Below are 17035 nucleotides of genomic sequence, written 5' to 3' on the forward strand. Positions count from 1 at the left end.
TAAAATTAGGGAGTGTTATCACTGGGTAGCTTCTCCCCTCAATTAGTTAGTTTGATGTCAGTTATTATCATTGTTACTTATAGCGTGTCTAGCGCTGGTGTAACCTTACAAATAAATTTTTTTTAAAAAGTGGCAAATTTCCAAATTTTTATGTGAGTTACCAAACATTTTGAACAGTAACGTGAAAAATACTGAGAGTTTCCTTACGTTGTAATATTTTTCTTGCTTTCTTTTCAGTCAATTCGTTAATTATAATTTTAGTAATTTATTCATTCACACAATTGTTATCTCTTTCAGTTACTTTTGATTCGACCATTTCCTTCTTGCCCTTTTGTTAGTGCACAGAAAATTTTTCATTATTTTCATATTTACGTATTAAATAAATTTATATGTTTAAATTCATGTTTAAGTAAAGTGAATTTTCAATTTTATTATTATTAATGAGTTGAATTTTGTTTCTTCTGCTTCCTTAAAATACTAGAAGTTGGACCGCTTTCCTTTAAACAACTTCATTCTATCGTCCATTAAGTCTAAATTGAAAATTGCATTCAAAACCGTAAAAAGTATTAGCAGTAAAAAAAATTAGTTTCTTTCTGTTTCATACTTTTAGGCATAAAAAAAACAAGTATCAGATAGATATTATGCATGTTTATTTCACTACCTAATGTAAAATTGCATGTTTTCTTTGTAAAATTATGATTTTTAACTAACTTTTGAAAATTTTTATTTTTTAAAAATAATCAAATAATATATTAGTAAAATTATATGAATTTATTATAAAAATGTTTATTCTATGTAAAACACATTAAACATTTCAATTACTTTAATTCCAATAAATATTGTTGATTTTCAGATTAAATACTGGTGATATCAGAGTACTGCCTGCAGAGCTGTACCCAATAGAAGCCCAAGTAAAAAAGTAAACTTTCTGACAAATGAGAATATACCAACAAATTTGGATAGGAATCAATAAAAAAAGTACGTAGTTATAGTATGTATTATGCATGTTACACAATATATAGGACTCTCTTACACTTCTATATCTTCTGTATATATTTTTCTGTATATACTTTCCTAAGTTACCTTTGAAGTTCGAACTAAGGTACAAAGTCACCTTTGAGCCAATCTATTGTCACCTTCAATGTATTTTCATATTAGCATAAAGTAATTGCAGAAGATTGAAGTCTTACTGTTGATTGATGGATACAATGGATTAGCATGGCTGAGGAACAACGTTAGATTTGTTGACAACCTTTTACTAGACATCTTCAACTTCTTATAAAAACAGTTAGTTTTTATTGATTTACTTATAGAAATTTTAGTTTGTAAATAGTGAATTATCAATACATCTTATGGAGATTTGTTAAGAATTTTCCTCGCTTATCATACCAATATTATTGTCCCATAATTATTAAAATAGTTTCATAAGATTGGTTGGTTCTATTATACATATCTTGTGAAGAGAGTGGAATTTATAAATATATTATTTTGGTATTTGCTCTATTTAAATCAGAAATTCAAGTCCTTACATTTAAAATAAAGAAAGTGGGCAACCAACTTGGAATGTTCTATTCTTACTTTAAAATGGAAAGGAAAAAAGACGTATTAAGGCCATGCCAATGCTATCTAGCGGCAGTAGCTTAAACTAAAAAAATGTAATTATATAGGAACTAGTTCTAGTGATTACCGCTAGGTAGCAGGAACATGCACTTTGACACTATTAAAATAAACATTAAATAACCTCCAAACAAAACAACTGTCTGGTAAGTCAGTGAGGTAAAAAGATTATATGGGTTCGTCCAAATATACTCTTTATCGTGTAGCCACAGTAATAATTTGATTTATTTTTTAAATGTTCTTCACCCAAGTTGATAAACATTTTATATCGTCAGTATTTTAAAAAGAAGTTTTCCTCTAAAAAAATGTGCATGTTTAAAATTTACTGTTTACCTCATAATTGGATGTTTTTTATTTATGATTGATAGTTTTAAGTTTTGCTGGTGTAACTAAGTCAATGAGAACTTTACGTACCTTAGAAAACTGATTGTATTATCTATTTGCATTTAGCGATAACTTCCTAGGAAATTTAAAAAAAACTTGTTTTTGCATCATTACTGCGTTAAGGATTTTTTGTGTATACTTTTACTTTTAATTACGAGCTGATGTGATCAGAAGTGTTTATGAAATTGACATATTTTCAAGACAATCGATAGTAGATGCATTTTAAGTGTACCCATGTAATTTAAAAAGTTGATTTTAGTCTTCATTATTTTGTTTCATAAAAATGTTTCAATGGTGATAAGTAGGTAGATTTAGTTCGTAACATGTTAATAATTTTTGGTCGTCTTTATTACTGTAAAAGTAAATTGTTAATTACGATTATGTATTTGGGAATTATGAACTTCCATGTAAATATTTAGATTTATTTCATGTAAATGGGAGAATAATCTCCATGAAATTTAATAATGTAAAGTTTAATAACGTCCCAGAATTATGGACCTTGGATTTTGCAAGGTTCGCACCAGTAATTTTAAAATTTTAACTTATTGAAATTTTTTTTTCTAAATATTTGTAAATTACAATGAAAACTATTGTATAAATAATAGTTAATTTAATTTTTATTTTTGTTCTCAGCGTTCTTTCAAAATTCTAATGGTAATTCTGAACTAGTTCAATTCAAACAAATGGCTGGGTTGATAACATTTTATCCATTGTAACACATTTTAACTCCTACAGCAACAGTAAGTACATGTTTTCTGCTTACAGCATGTTGTTTCTCAGTTAAGATATTATGTCGTATTATCAAAAGTTAAATAATAAAGTATACAGTGATAGATTAGATACTAAGTAAGTGTAATGATTTGCCTAAATTCAAACTATCCAGAAGGTACATGAACTTAAATTTACGTTTTAATTAACTTATGGTTTTTTAGCGATCAAATTGGTTTACTGAAGTGATTTATTAAGTCATAAACATTAGTGTTGTACAGAAACTAAACTAGATTCTCTAACTGTTGAGCTATTCTTCGAGTATTCTTATCTATTATTTACTACGTTCAGAATAATACTACATAAACTAAAACTTTATTCATATTAATTTTTGTGTTTGTAGTTGAAAAAAAGTTTTAATTTGATTGAAATTCTGTTATATTTTCCAATCACAGAACTATTTCTCTTCTGTTTAAAGAAATAAAAATAATTAAAAAATGATTATATTAGTAGCATGTTTGTTGTTGTATTGTTTAATCAGAGTAATCTTATTGATAAATAATAAGTCTGTTTTTTGAAAATATATTTCATTTTCTTTGAAAGAAAGGGTTAGGTTCTTTAAAAAATGTTTTATACTTTCATTTATTCACATTTATTTAATTTTTATGAATACATAATCAGTTATACTTTTTTTTTCTGGGTTCTTAATTCCAGCTACACTCAATAAAAACTAATTATTTTAAATACATATGTAAATATTGTTGATTGTACAGAAGGTGTATTTTCAGATTAAATATCTCTGATACTGGAGTACTGCCTGCAAAACTGTTCATCAATAGAAGCCCAAGTGAAGTATACGTAAATCATCTATCCCAGGAAATTTTTGTGAAGAAACCTTTAAAACAAGTATTATGTAGTTACTGTACGTAATATGCACATTAATTTCACAATGTAATGTTAGAATTTTTACTTCAAATTGCATGTTGTTTGTTTTTTATAAAATGTTTAATTTGTTTGCTGTATAAAAAAAAAAAATATAAATTTAAAAAAAAGAACCTTATTTATTCTTCTTTTCATCTCATTAAAAAAAAGAAATAGAAAAGGAAAGTTCAAAAAAAACTCGATAGCGATCAATCAACAGAATGAAAGAATTAATTTTCAAAAATAAAAATAAACTGTTGAAGATGTTTGTACAAATTTATTGTTAAAAAGCGTTTAATTTAAAGAAAAAAAGAATAAAAAGGAAAACCTGAAAAAAGGTTAGAAATAGCTGCAAGAGTGGAAGGAATAAAAAAGAAAACCTTAGGAAAAAGTGGAAATAGTCTCTTAATTTCACTGTCAGGCTGCTGTTACTGCATTTGATAGTTAATAGTAAAGGCAATCCTAGATTGTAAATGTTGGGTTGATCTATTTTGAAAATCAAGAAGTAAATACGATTGGAAAAAGTAAAAAAAATAAAAAAGAAAAATAAGTTTCGAAAATGGCCACAAGGTATCAGCACTTACTGGACTTGTCAACTATACAAACCAGTTTTAGTTTACATATATGCCACTAGGTAGCACTAAAACTATATACAATTGTCAAGATTTCTCTTCAGTACGACTTGAGCATTGGTGGGGAGTGGATCGCTCTGTCGCTCGTCTCCTTAAACATATCTACTGTAGTTTCACATCATGAAATAAGAAAAAGGTATGATAACATTTGTCTGTATAGTCTAAACATCACTATCAAAAACATACATTTAAGTCCTTCTATAAGAATAAAAAAAAAAATATTCAAAACATCAAATATAAAATAGGTACCATGCATAAGTCTGTCTACGAATTATGATAAAATTTAAAACGCACATTTAAGTCCTTCTATAAGAATTATAAAAAAAATATTCTAAACATCAAATATTAAATAGGTACCATGCATTAGTCTGTCAACAAATTATGATAAAATCTAAATGCCGCACCCTCCCGCCCAGCAAAAATTACTTACCTATATAGTCTGGCAGTACTATTGCACCATCGACAAGCAAGAAACATTTTATGCATTTTCCTCAGCATAAAACAATTTATTTCAGCTTACTTCCGGTATCAATAAATAACACATTTATAATGCCGTCTAACTATATAATATTTTCTAATTAAAAAATGCTTGAGCTACATAATAATTAATAAAAACAATGGAGTTAATAACAAATGCACTGCAGTTTGTACTGTCACTCCTAGGTAGCAGAACAATCACTATTTTAACGATTAGATTTCTCTTTCTAGACTTTGGAGGCCTTTTTTAACTGTTTTTTTTTCATGTTTTCTTTTTTGTATTTTTTTCATTACTTATTATTTAAGAGATTAAAAGGAAAAATAAATACAATATTATTAATTAACAATTTTTTTATTATTTAAAAATAATTTGTACACTTTTTAACAATAAGTTAAATAAAATCTTTACAGAGGCGAGATTTTTTTTGTTTTTATTAATTTTGCCATCGTAACTTTAAATTCGGTTTTCCCTGTTTGTATAATGTATTTTTGCCTTAGTTATTAATGCACTGAAGCTGAAATGAAATATTTTTTTAAAAAACTAGACAACAATTACTTATTTTTCCAATTGCTTTGTAATAGAAATTATAAATTCAAGCGTGAAGTTGATTGTACAAGCGGTGTATATGAATCTGAAGTTTCGATTGCAAAATAAAAGTAAAATGAGAAATTTTCGTCTAGTTAACCGGAAAGATAGAGATTTTAAATTATAGTAAATTACAAAATAAGCCAGAGGTGATTGATATGTATACAGAGCGTTGTATGAATTCTGAGTAACAAGTGTCATATGAATTTTAAAAAAAGAAAAGGATTCTCGCCTAAATTCACTGGAAAGATTAAGATTTCAGTTCCAGTGGATTAATAAATATGCCAGAGATGGAATGTAGGCACAGGGTAGCCCAAAATTTGAAGTTACATCTGAAAAATGGAGGGATAATTAAAAAATTATTTTCTAGTTCTAAAAAATAGAATGAGAAAGGTAGCAAAATAATTAAGAAAAACATTTTTCCATAATGTCTGCAATCGCAACATCCTTAGTTATCAATAGTATAAAGCAGAAACCTTAATCATTTTAGTCAAACTAGGCCAGAATTACTTATTTTTCCATTAATTTTACAATTATTGTAACTTCGAATTTGGGCTACCCTATATTAACATTCCAATACTTATTTCGCAGTGAAAATGCAAAAGTCTGTGTTTTAAACTTAAATTGTCGCGCCTACCTCGTATAAAATACATTTCCAACTATTCAGTTTTAAAATAATTATTACTCCCTTAGTATTAAAAAAAAAAAAAATCCTTTAAACATGTACTAGATTTCAATTAATTTAATTCATAATTTTTACAAATGTTTGACAATTCGTTAATATTTTGGATAACAGCACGTAACCTCTCTTAAACAGTCTGCTCAGTTGGTAAGTGTAGTGCGGCACTATTAAAGTCGAAATCCCTACCTTATCTGGTTATTCTACCTCTTAGATGGTTGAAAGACCCAAACGGATAAGGGATATATACATACTACTAACAAAATTACATATATTATTGTACGTGAACTGATCCTCATCAGATTAGTAAATTCTTTAGCCTTTAGGAACACCTGTAAAAAGTAAAGTTCGAGAAGTGTTAGTTCTATATCGAAGTAAAGTAACGAAAACCATAAGTCAAGAATCTAAGACGAGGAAGATGAGTACGATAAGTTTAATTCGCTTGTAGAACGAGTTAGATCTGTACATGAAATTGACTACTTATATTACATTAACAGTATGATTGAGGAGTCATTGAATCAACAGATATAGATTTAATAAAAAGGAACCTTATTTAATGATATTAAGTAACCTATATATGTACGTATACAATTGTTTATGTTATTTGGGAGAATCGTTTCATGTTTTTGTTATTGTTGTATTTCCTATAATATAGCCAGTGGAAGAAAAAATAACAAGATGACAAAGTGGATATATCATAAAGTTTAGGACTTGAAAAAAAAAAGTTGTTAAATATAACTTCGGTATTTATACACGATGAAAAATCAAATGGCTTCGTTGATAGAACTGATGAGGGTTACTAGCTCTGTATTTAGCTGGTAATGGTTTTTGACTATTTTGTAACAAGATTGAAGAGGGTAGTAGTGCCTACAAGCAGGAGTAGAATGAGAAGTACTTGCTGGAGCAAGTGTGTGAACAAGGCCTTTCCTTTTGTACCGGCTTCATAAGGTATTTATCTTATCTTTGTCGCTTGACCCTTTAATTTTTCACTTTTACTTTAATATCCACCAAGCACTCATTACAATTCCATTACTTTTTCTTACCCCATAATAATTACAAGGTATTACGATCAAGTAGAATGTTATGCAGTTTTCAACGGATATATTTGTTTTCCATAAATGTTTTTACTAATCGCCAAGTTTCGTGTGTGATGAAAATCAATAATGGAAAATTAAAGTTTATTTAGTTTAGTGGCTCCTTTTGGCGAAAATCTTGTCAATCTAACAACAAATGTACTGAATCTGATTTTTCGTATGTTCTCTTGAACAGCATTTACGATTTTCTGTAAACAACGTACTTTCTTTATATTATTATGATCTAGAGCATTTATTGAAATCTTTCTCTTAAAAAATTGATACAAACCAAAAAGTCTCTGTAATAAATAAAAGACTGCTAAAGCAGCTGGTATGGAGTAATCTCTACATTGACAGAAATCGTGAGGTACTTAGGGTGAAGGGACCAGTAATTGACTGCTTAAGAAAAAATTCGAGTTTAAGATAGAATAACTTCCGTTATTTTGGCTCCAGGTGTAGGTTGTAAAATTGTACCGCTCCAGTAGGATGTACTTTATTTTATTAATATTTTAAATGCAGTAAATTCGATCTTTATGTCAACCAAAAATGACTTTATTTGTTAGTATGTCAATGACCCAGTAATTGACATACCGAATTTTCGGTGGAACTAGTGTTTGACATGGAGTGGGACCAGTAATTGACATACAAATATATTCATGAAATGACATAAGGTATGCATTCAAAATCACTTTTAAATCTAAATAAATCACTTAAATCACTTTTTCAATTGGATTTATAACAAAAATCAGTCTTATTCATAATTAATTACAATCAGTTCTTAAATAGGCAAACCTAAATAATCTAATATTTTTTCATCGTTACTCTTTTTCATGCAGTTTTTGACGATCAACCCTTACACAACTGTCCTACCGGACAGTTTTAATTAAATCTAAACCAAGACAGTTAATTTGAAGAACAGCCCTTTCTTTCAATAGTACCAAGGCGATATTAGCTAACATGCTTGTTAGATCGTACACAATGTCTGTCGGCTCGCTTTTATCTCTTTCTCTCAACCCTTCCGCTCTCTTATCCTTTCAAGTTTCCGCTAAATATTTTGTTACTTAAACCTTTTTTTTTGGGAACTTTTTTGGTTCTCACTTTACCAAACTCTACTTCCGATTAGACTATGTGGTCACATCCTTGTTTTATTCATTCCGCCTATAACGCTGCTACCGATCGCAACTACGCGACTTTGTGTTCGAGTTGTTGGTGCTTTCTAGTGAACCAAATTTCTCCTACGCTTCCCTTCTTTTGGAGCGCTTCGCTAATATTTTCCACAATCTGTGCTGCCAGTGTCATTTGCTTCGAAACCAAACTATCTGAATGTAATTCATTCTTACTTTCTGCATCTATTCAGTATTTTATTGTTTATTATTACTGAGTTACCTCTTGGGCACATGTATATTATACATTGTGTGCACGTTCCTCGCGTCCCGCCACAGGTTGTAAGCATTCGCACTTATAACAGTAATAAATAAATGAAACGTCAATGAAAAAAAAAAACTAGATTAAAAAATATATATCTGTTATTGACTCTTTAACTTGGAAAGGATAGGTATTAAAATACACATACCTACAAATAAACCACTGATATTCACATAACTAGGTAACCAATTGACAAAAATATGTGTTATTAAAATAGGCACACCATAAAAGAAAAAATGAATGAAAAAACAAAATATTCTTTCGGAATACATAGGAAATGAACATCATAATATATCTTATGTAATTGATAATTAGCCACTTGAAATCACAAGCCATTTGAAAACCTCACGAATTAACGGTTTTATTAAATTGGTAACGTTCTCCATAAAGTAGTACAGGGCGATCCAACCTTCACGACTTTGGGGATTAAAAATGGTTTTCATACCGATTTCATTTTTTTTTAATACAGTTTAGCCTATTTAGCCTATGGGATGCTATATATTCGTCTTCGGTCAACATGTCTGTCAATTGGTAAATACAATAGATCTTACAATCTTTTTTATGTTATTATTGTGTAACATCACAAAGTCACCAACTCTCCACGTATGTTTGATTTCGCACCTGGTACTTCTCTTGAGGGAGCTTCATTTTTCCCCTGGCCGTTTCCTTTGATGGAATTCTATGGTTCAGCCATTTCCTCCCTTTCTTCTTTGTCATGTGGCTAGGACCCAAAACTGAGGGAGAATGAGAGATTTTCCAACTCCGATAAGTGGGCGTCGTTTTTATTAGTCACGTAGGCCTCGTGAAGCTGTTCGGCGATCACGATTATTCCAGTTTGTTGTTCATACATTGTTGTTCTCTACAGAATAATCATTCTGCATGCCCTCTTGAAATAAGGCGTACATTTGCTAATTCATTAATTTAAACATATTTTGTTGGAAGTTTTACTATTTATTTTGCCGATTTTTATCAATGATTTTATTTTACAATGATTGAATTTTTAATTATAATAAAATTTATCAACCTATCTTACCATTTTCCCAGGAAGTCAATCACTGGTCTCAAACAAAAAAGCTGTAGGACTAGTAATTGACATACATGTCAATTACTGGGCAGATTGCCGTTTCAAGGACCAGTGATTGACAGCCCCATTTTAATCCTCAATGCTTCTTATAACTAAAAAAAAAACTACATAAATTAAAGCTACAAGTAATACTTCAATGTATTTTCATATTAGCATAAAGTAATTGCAGAAGATTGAAGTCTTACTGTTGATTGATGGATACAATGGATGAGCATGGCTGAGGAACAACCTAGATTTGTTGACAACCTTTTACTCCATATCTTCAACTTCTTATAAAAATCGTTAGTTTTTATTGATTTACTTATGGAAATTTTAGCTTGTAAATAGTGAATTATCAATACAGAAAGGATTTTCCTCGCTTGTTGTACCAATATTGGTTGGTTCTATTATACATATCTTGTGAAGAGAGTGTAATTTATAAATATATTATTTTGGTATTTGCTCTATTTAAATCAGAAATTCAAGTCCTTACATTTAAATTAAAGAAAGTGGGCAACCAACTTGGAACGTTCTATTGTTACTTTAAAATGGAAAGAAAAAAAGACGTATTAAGGTCATGCCAATGCTATCTAGCGGCAGTAGCTTGAACTAAAAAATGTAATTATATAGGAACTAGTTTCAGTGATTACCGCTAGGTAGCAGGAACATTCACTTTGACACTATTAAAATAAACATTAAATAACCTCCAAACAAAACAACTGTCTGGTAAGTCAGTGAGGTAAAAAGATTATATGGTTTCGTCCAAATATACTCTTTATCATGTAGCCACAGTAATAATTTGATTTATTCTTTAAATGTTCTTCACCCAAGTTGATAAACATTTTATATCGTCAGTATTTTAAAAAGAAGTTTTCCTCTAAAAATATGTCCCATGTTTAAAATTCACTGTTTACCTCCTAATTTGATGATTTTTTATTTATGATAGCTTTAAGTTGATGCTGCAGTCACTAAGCCAATGAGAACTTTACATACCTAATAGATTGTATTATCTATTTGCATTTAGCGATAACTTCCTAGGAAATTAAAAAACTTGTTTTTGCATCGTTACTGTGTTAAGGACTTCTTGCAGGTAAGCAACATTTTTTGTGTATACTTTTACTTTTAATTACGTGTTGATGTGATCAGATGTGTTTATGAAATTGACATGTTTCCACGACAGTTAGGGTTTTTTAGTATTAAAATTGGTTTACTGAAGTGAATTATTAGGTCATAAACATTCTTTAACATATTCTATGTTTCTGAACCATACCATTAAAACAATGCTTTTAATGTGTTCTGTGATTTGATTCAAATTTAATACTTTAGGATCTGTAATTTAAAGGTAAATTGTTGAAGTAAGTGATTATTGCAATACTCGCGCTCATGCGAATGGGGACAGTTTTCAGCTTAGAAAGAATGCTATGTTGATATTAGAATTTGAGCATTATCAATGTTTCTTTTGAGCAGAAAAATAAAACGAACTTCACAAAAAACATAATGGTTATATAGGATTCAAAATGGTTAAGCTTGTATAAAACTAAATCTCCAAACCTTGCACTCATAGTTTTAATATGTACACAATTTATAAAAACACATAAACGTCCAACTTGTTAGTTGGGACCGTTGTTAATATCTGGATCAGTAAGCTTGTTTTATTTGGTTTGTTCTGAGTGAATGTGTTTAAATTTCTAAGTTCTAAGAGTAGGCCTTACAAATGAAAATGTAGGATGTGATCTTATTCATCTAAAAGCTAAACTTATAGTGGCTTTCAGACTAAAAGTTCAATCTTTTCTTTTTTTGTCTGTCCTCGATAGCAGTTTAATTGTGTGTGCTAAATGCAATGAAAGTAATCAATTAAACGCAAGAGTTAGTTATATTTGAAAGATTTTATCAGTGAAAACTAATGTACACCGTACTTGAGTTTCCTTGTCCAAGCTGTTGTTATTTGTTACATTTTCCGATCTCCAATTAAAAAAAAAAATAATTTTTTTTGTACTTTCCGACACAAAGTAGTAGGGTTTTGATAGTTTTTGATTAGGGTCTTGTTACACAAGCCATAAACTTGTATTTTGAGAAGCTATTTTCTGTTATAGACTTGATCATTACATGGGGAAAAACTAGGGTGATATTAAAACTAAGGTGACAAGTATACCCTCCTCAGGAAAAGGACTCCACAGAATAAGGTAAGTTTCTTTTGTGTTGTTCTGTGTAATTATTGTAATGAATCTTGTGACACAAATTAAAAAATTGAGGGTGATTAGGTAGGTTAGGAGGGGGTATGGGGGCGAAGCCCCCATTAAGAAAAAAATCAGGGGTGTGGGGGGCGAAGCCCCCCATTAAGAAATAAATAAATCAGGGGGTGTTTAAATAGAAATATCAATCCTAAATAAATAATTCGAAGTGATTCTGATTCGCTGTTACCATATAACCCGCTAGATTTAAGTGTAAATATAAAATAAAGAAATAGTTTTATATTTATATTTGAATATGGCGGGTTCTATAGTAACAGCGAATCAGAATCACTTCGAATTAGGCCACACCTCCGGGGAGCTATTCTTAAGATTTACCCATTATTCTAATCATACGATCTTTTTTAGAAGACCTAACTTTTTTGGGTAAGATTCATAAAATTTTAATTTATTAATTACATTTTATTGTGGTAGATTTGAAAATAAATAAAAAAAAAAAACCAGCTGGAATCAGCTGCTTGGATAACCTTAACTTACCAGCTGATCAGCCTGGTCAGTTACCGTCGGCCATCTTTAACTCGTTCGTGGTGTCTCTTTATTAATATGATTTTTAAAGTGAATATTAGTGCGTGGCAAAGTGAAATTCCATTTTATAAATTGAGTTTTAATTATATTTAGCGCATGATGTACAGTTTAAATGTGAATAGTATCGTGAATTATTTTAAAAAGTGACAAGTGCTATTGGACTGGTGATCTATTGAGATCCTGATGAACTTGGATATTCTTTAAACAAGGTAAGACTTTATTATCAATTATTTAATGATATTTTTATTATTCTTGCATGAAAACAGCATGTTATTTAATTGTCACTTAAATATAAATATGATTGCTTCGTTCAGTGTTGGTTAATTCTTTAATTTTGAAAACTGCAAAAAGTATTTAAATTTATATCTAAACCTATTTGATGTTTTCTTTTTAATCACTCTAGTTCAAAATTAGTATTCTTGGTTTACACTGAGCCAAAAAAAAAGTCTGTGAACACTTACCTAAATTACACATTGTACATGTATATAAATCTTAAAAACTTGTAGGACCTTCTTTGTTTCTAACCACTTCCAACAAGCGAGCTTTCATCGATCCTACTAATTATGTAGTCTTCAAATTTTATCCCATTCTTCTAAAATAGCGTATTGGAACTTGATCACGGTTTCTTAGTTCTCTTTTATTTATTTGGCAAATGATTTCATCCCACAAATGTTCGATTGGGTTATGATCTGGAGATTGTAGAAGTGTGTTTAGGCGCCGGGTTGTATTATATAAAAGCCATTCCCAAGTTTTAATTGCGGTATGTTTCGGGTCGTTTTCTTGTTGGAAAACAAACGTTCTATCCAACCCATGTTTTATTGAACTTCACTTAGATTAGACTAGGGCGGCCTCAAGGCCTACGCCACTGCGACCCTTTTGGATCTTGAATTTTCTCTTAAATTGTATCTTATTATTTTTTTGAGCACTTGTCTTGGGTTTTTCACTAACAGTCTTCAAAATTTCTCGTTTATGAACGGAATTAAGTTTTGATGGCTGTCCACTGCGTGCCCTACTAGTCACACTTCCGAATTTTTCGTACTGATTTATTATATTGTGCTCCGTTGAGTTTTTTTTTTAAACTATCTTGCCTATTTCACGAATACTTTTTCTTTTATTTTGCAACTAAACAATAAGTTCACGAATCGGTCTAGGAACTTCCATATTAGTGGTTAAATAATACTAATTAGATTATTATTCACTAAACTGACTGATATGATCTCTACTAGTCAATAGGGTTCTTTGAAACTATATTCAACTGTTTTTCTGTTTGTTATCTAAGTAAAAATTTCGATTTGTGCACATATATACGGTTGTTCACAGACTTTTTTTTGCATTCCTGTGTGGTGTTGTTTTGTTTACCGTTTCATTATGATATTCCTGTTGAAAAAAGAATAAAAGATTTTATATAAAATAAAAATATCAGAAATTATAAAGTGTACACCAAAAGAAAAATTAATTCAAATATTTAGTTGCAAAGGAACCAAGTACTAAACGAACAGAATTAGCTTAACGTAAATAAATAAATAATTCTTTAAGTGATTTCTTGGACACTAAAAGAAAACAAAAGCCCCTAAAACTTTATTCAGATCATCCTTCCGTCTCAAGAATTGTCTTTCTCTATTTCTTGATCTATGTAGCGAGATACACTTTGTTAATCTTGGAATTTCTTCCATTATCTAGGTATTTCTTTCGCCATTGCTATCTTTTTAAGTATCTCTGTTAATACTGCAACTAATGATACCGTTAAAAACTTTATTAATTCATATGAGATTTTAACCCTTTTAGTTGATTTTCCCATATTTAATTCTTTTCTAATAGAACTAATTTCATTAACCAAAAAAAGAGGAAAGTTAAAAGTGGCATGATTGATATCTGTACCCAGACTAAATCCTGAAATAGATTCTTTAAGATTTTCATTACTAGAATTAATCTTCTAATAATCTGTGAATATTGCTTCGTTTTTCAGGTATTCAAAAGTACTCGTCGGAGCTGAAGGTACTTCAGCTGGAGGGCATAACAAAGAATGCCAACTGCACGAGCTTTGGTTAGAAATCCGAAAATTCCGAGACGAAGCAACACCGGCTTTGGATTCAATTAACGAGTTGATTGTACAAGCAGCTTTAAACCGAGTAGCACGAAAAAGAACTACTACTTTTTTGCACACCGATTATCAGCCATTAGGAATATGTATTATTGATCATTAGGAATCTTTGTTGCCCAGGTAAGACTCTTTGCACTGTTTTTCTAGTAAATGTTTTTTATTTTTTTAAGGTTGCACTACCGTCGCTGGTCTTTTAATAAATAAATTAAAATCTGTTAGTATTTTCAAATCATAAATTTGATAATTTCACTCTCAAATTCTACGCTAATCAATTTGTACCATTTCAATGATTCCCACTAATCAATGAATAATATCCCGTTGTCATGGTAAAAGATTCATCAGCTGATACTAAAGTTCCTTGCCAATATGGTAGGGTCATTATCAGCTGTTGTGCTGTAACTTACCAAATGGTCAAAGTAACTTGAGGTGTTCAGTTCGGTGGAACTCTGTGCTCTTCATTGCAACTTAATAGTGGAACAACAAGTGCAGGCAGGACAAGAAGTGATTGTATTTCAATGAAATAGTAAGTCTACTAAAATATTTCTTATAAATAAGTTTTTTTTTTGTAATAATTGGTTGCATCAGATACCTCAGTAGCATGTAGTGTTTAATCTAATTTTTTTGTTAGCATAAGAAGCTTCTTGCTAAAACATTAACCTTTACAATTAAAGACATAGGAACATTAAAATTAAAATCTTCAATTCGCATGTTTTACAATTTTGGAAAAATAAAGACAATCAGAAGATAGGGTTAAATTGGTTGATAAGAAGTTAAGGGTTAATTGTTAGCGGATATATCCTGAGCGTTTAGTTATTTTTATTTTTTTAAAATGCAATATTAAACTATTTATTGTTATTTCCTCTTTATTTGATAAACTTCTGCAATGTCATTTAAAAGATCTTTGGCCAAAGTAGAGATAATCTTCATCCACTTTATCTATGATAGAAGATTATTAAAATCTGGCATTCATTCTGCATGTTTGTAGTAACATATCTAATTTTTCAAATATCTTCTTCTTTTTTTGTTGCAGGAAATCACAAACCTTGGACTTCGCAATTCGCTGGCAGCTCTTGTAATTTTCAATATTATGATGCTTACACGTTGGCAGATTAAGGCCTGTATTCAACACTTGTATGCTGATAGGTTCATGTAAGTTTATTTGTTTTATTTCTTATATTTACTGTTAGGAAGTAAAATTTTTAAATCATATAATTTTATTTTAAAGCATACACTGACTGATGAACAACCTGTTGCATATTGGACAGGAATATTAATACAGTATTAAGTAATTATTTGCATGCACAAAGTAGTTTTCCTTCATCTTTTTAGTCTCAAAATAGAAGTTTGAAACGGAAAAAGTAATCTTAATAACTAATATCTATAATTTTATTAATGGTTATATCATCTGATCTACTTACAGAACAATTTATCAGTACAATACGTTTGAATGCTATTAACAGTTGAAAGTATATAATTTAAGCTCTGCAATGGTTTGACAGAGAACTTTATACAGTGGTTAGATTAGTAAATTGTTTGGTCAGAGATCGACCAGCTGCAGTAAAAATATATTTTAATCTAACATACATTTTCTTAAAAAAGATACATGTGTTATAATTGAAACAATCTTTGTGAAAACTTGGATAGATCTTTTAGAATACGGAATTAGTATACTTTAGAAATAATATAGGGTTTATCAATCTTGAAATGATTTCTTTCTTTCTTGATGTATATAATGTAAATTGTGCACCAAAATTAGATCCACCTCTAATTTATTTAAAACTTCAGTGTGGTAGTTTTGCGGGTCGATCAACTATTATTATCGTGTTGTTTGAAAATTACTTACTTTATGCTTGATTAAGATTAAGTTCTGTCGTTTATCTTATCGACAACATCTCTAATGCATTTCATTAAGTCAGCTTAATTGTTCATAAGCCAAGACATTATAGGTGTAACACAAACCTTCCAAACTGAATTTTCGATTTTCTAATGAATAGAACGATTCTAAAACAAATACTTTAAACAGTTATTGCTGTAATGAAGCAGTTTCGGGCGTTACTCTGGTTCATTGGACCATTTCTTACTTTTTGTTCATTAACGGTGTTGTTTTCTATATTCTCTGAACTTCTTTTCTTACCTACGCTAACGATATCAACTATTTTTTAATAGTTTCTATCTTATGTAAATGTATTTCTCATCAGGATAAATGCTGTTAATTGTATACATAACTCATTTTCTATGTCCAGTATGCTTGAATGTTTTTAATTTAGCTGATACTGATTCAATTATTGTAGATTTAATATGGTAAATGCATTTATTTTTTTACCATCGATTATGAGAATCAGCTGATATAAAAAAATTCACAATGTTGGGATAACTTGGGGTACTATAGGTTAGGTTACTGTAAATTAAGGGAAAGGAGAAGAAAACAGACTTAATTAAGATCTTTGGAAATATATATTTTTATTTAAGATTAAATAATTATAATACGTTCTACAGTTCAAGAAGTTAACAAAATTTATATATAATCATTAGTTATTTGAAATATGACATTATTTCAGCCTGCTGGTTTTAAAGGTGCTCGTGTTGATGGCTACT

The 17035-nt window shown here is 29.7% G+C and overlaps 3 long non-coding RNA genes across 9 annotated transcripts; 2 read left to right on the top strand and 1 right to left on the bottom strand.

The window, feature by feature from the left end:
* Positions 1–986: 986 nt before the first annotated feature.
* On the top strand, positions 987–3739 carry LOC141448473 (uncharacterized). Its single transcript, XR_012455077.1, has 3 exons — positions 987–1287; positions 2635–2741; positions 3498–3739. It is a non-coding gene; the product is annotated as an uncharacterized lncRNA (long non-coding RNA).
* Positions 3740–3896: 157 nt separating this feature from the next.
* On the top strand, positions 3897–17035 carry LOC141448472 (uncharacterized). 7 transcript variants are annotated; one of them, XR_012455073.1, is made up of 9 exons: positions 3897–4398; positions 6660–6952; positions 9740–9867; positions 10512–10655; positions 11659–11748; positions 12229–12548; positions 14306–14560; positions 15471–15589; positions 16999–17035. It is a non-coding gene; the product is annotated as an uncharacterized lncRNA (long non-coding RNA). The 7 variants fall into 7 exon arrangements; XR_012455072.1 differs by lacking the exon at positions 3897–4398 and adding an exon at positions 5097–6583; XR_012455074.1 differs by lacking the exon at positions 6660–6952 and having other exon boundaries at positions 4380–4398.
* On the bottom strand, positions 9008–17029 carry LOC141448476 (uncharacterized). The gene is made up of 2 exons (XR_012455083.1): positions 16522–17029; positions 9008–16441 (listed from the first exon to the last, which is right to left on the bottom strand). It is a non-coding gene; the product is annotated as an uncharacterized lncRNA (long non-coding RNA).

The sequence above is a fragment of the Rhodnius prolixus genome, unplaced genomic scaffold, assembly GCF_049639745.1.
Source record: "Rhodnius prolixus isolate KJV_2025 unplaced genomic scaffold, Rpr scaffold_37, whole genome shotgun sequence".
NCBI lineage: Eukaryota > Metazoa > Arthropoda > Insecta > Hemiptera > Reduviidae > Rhodnius > Rhodnius prolixus.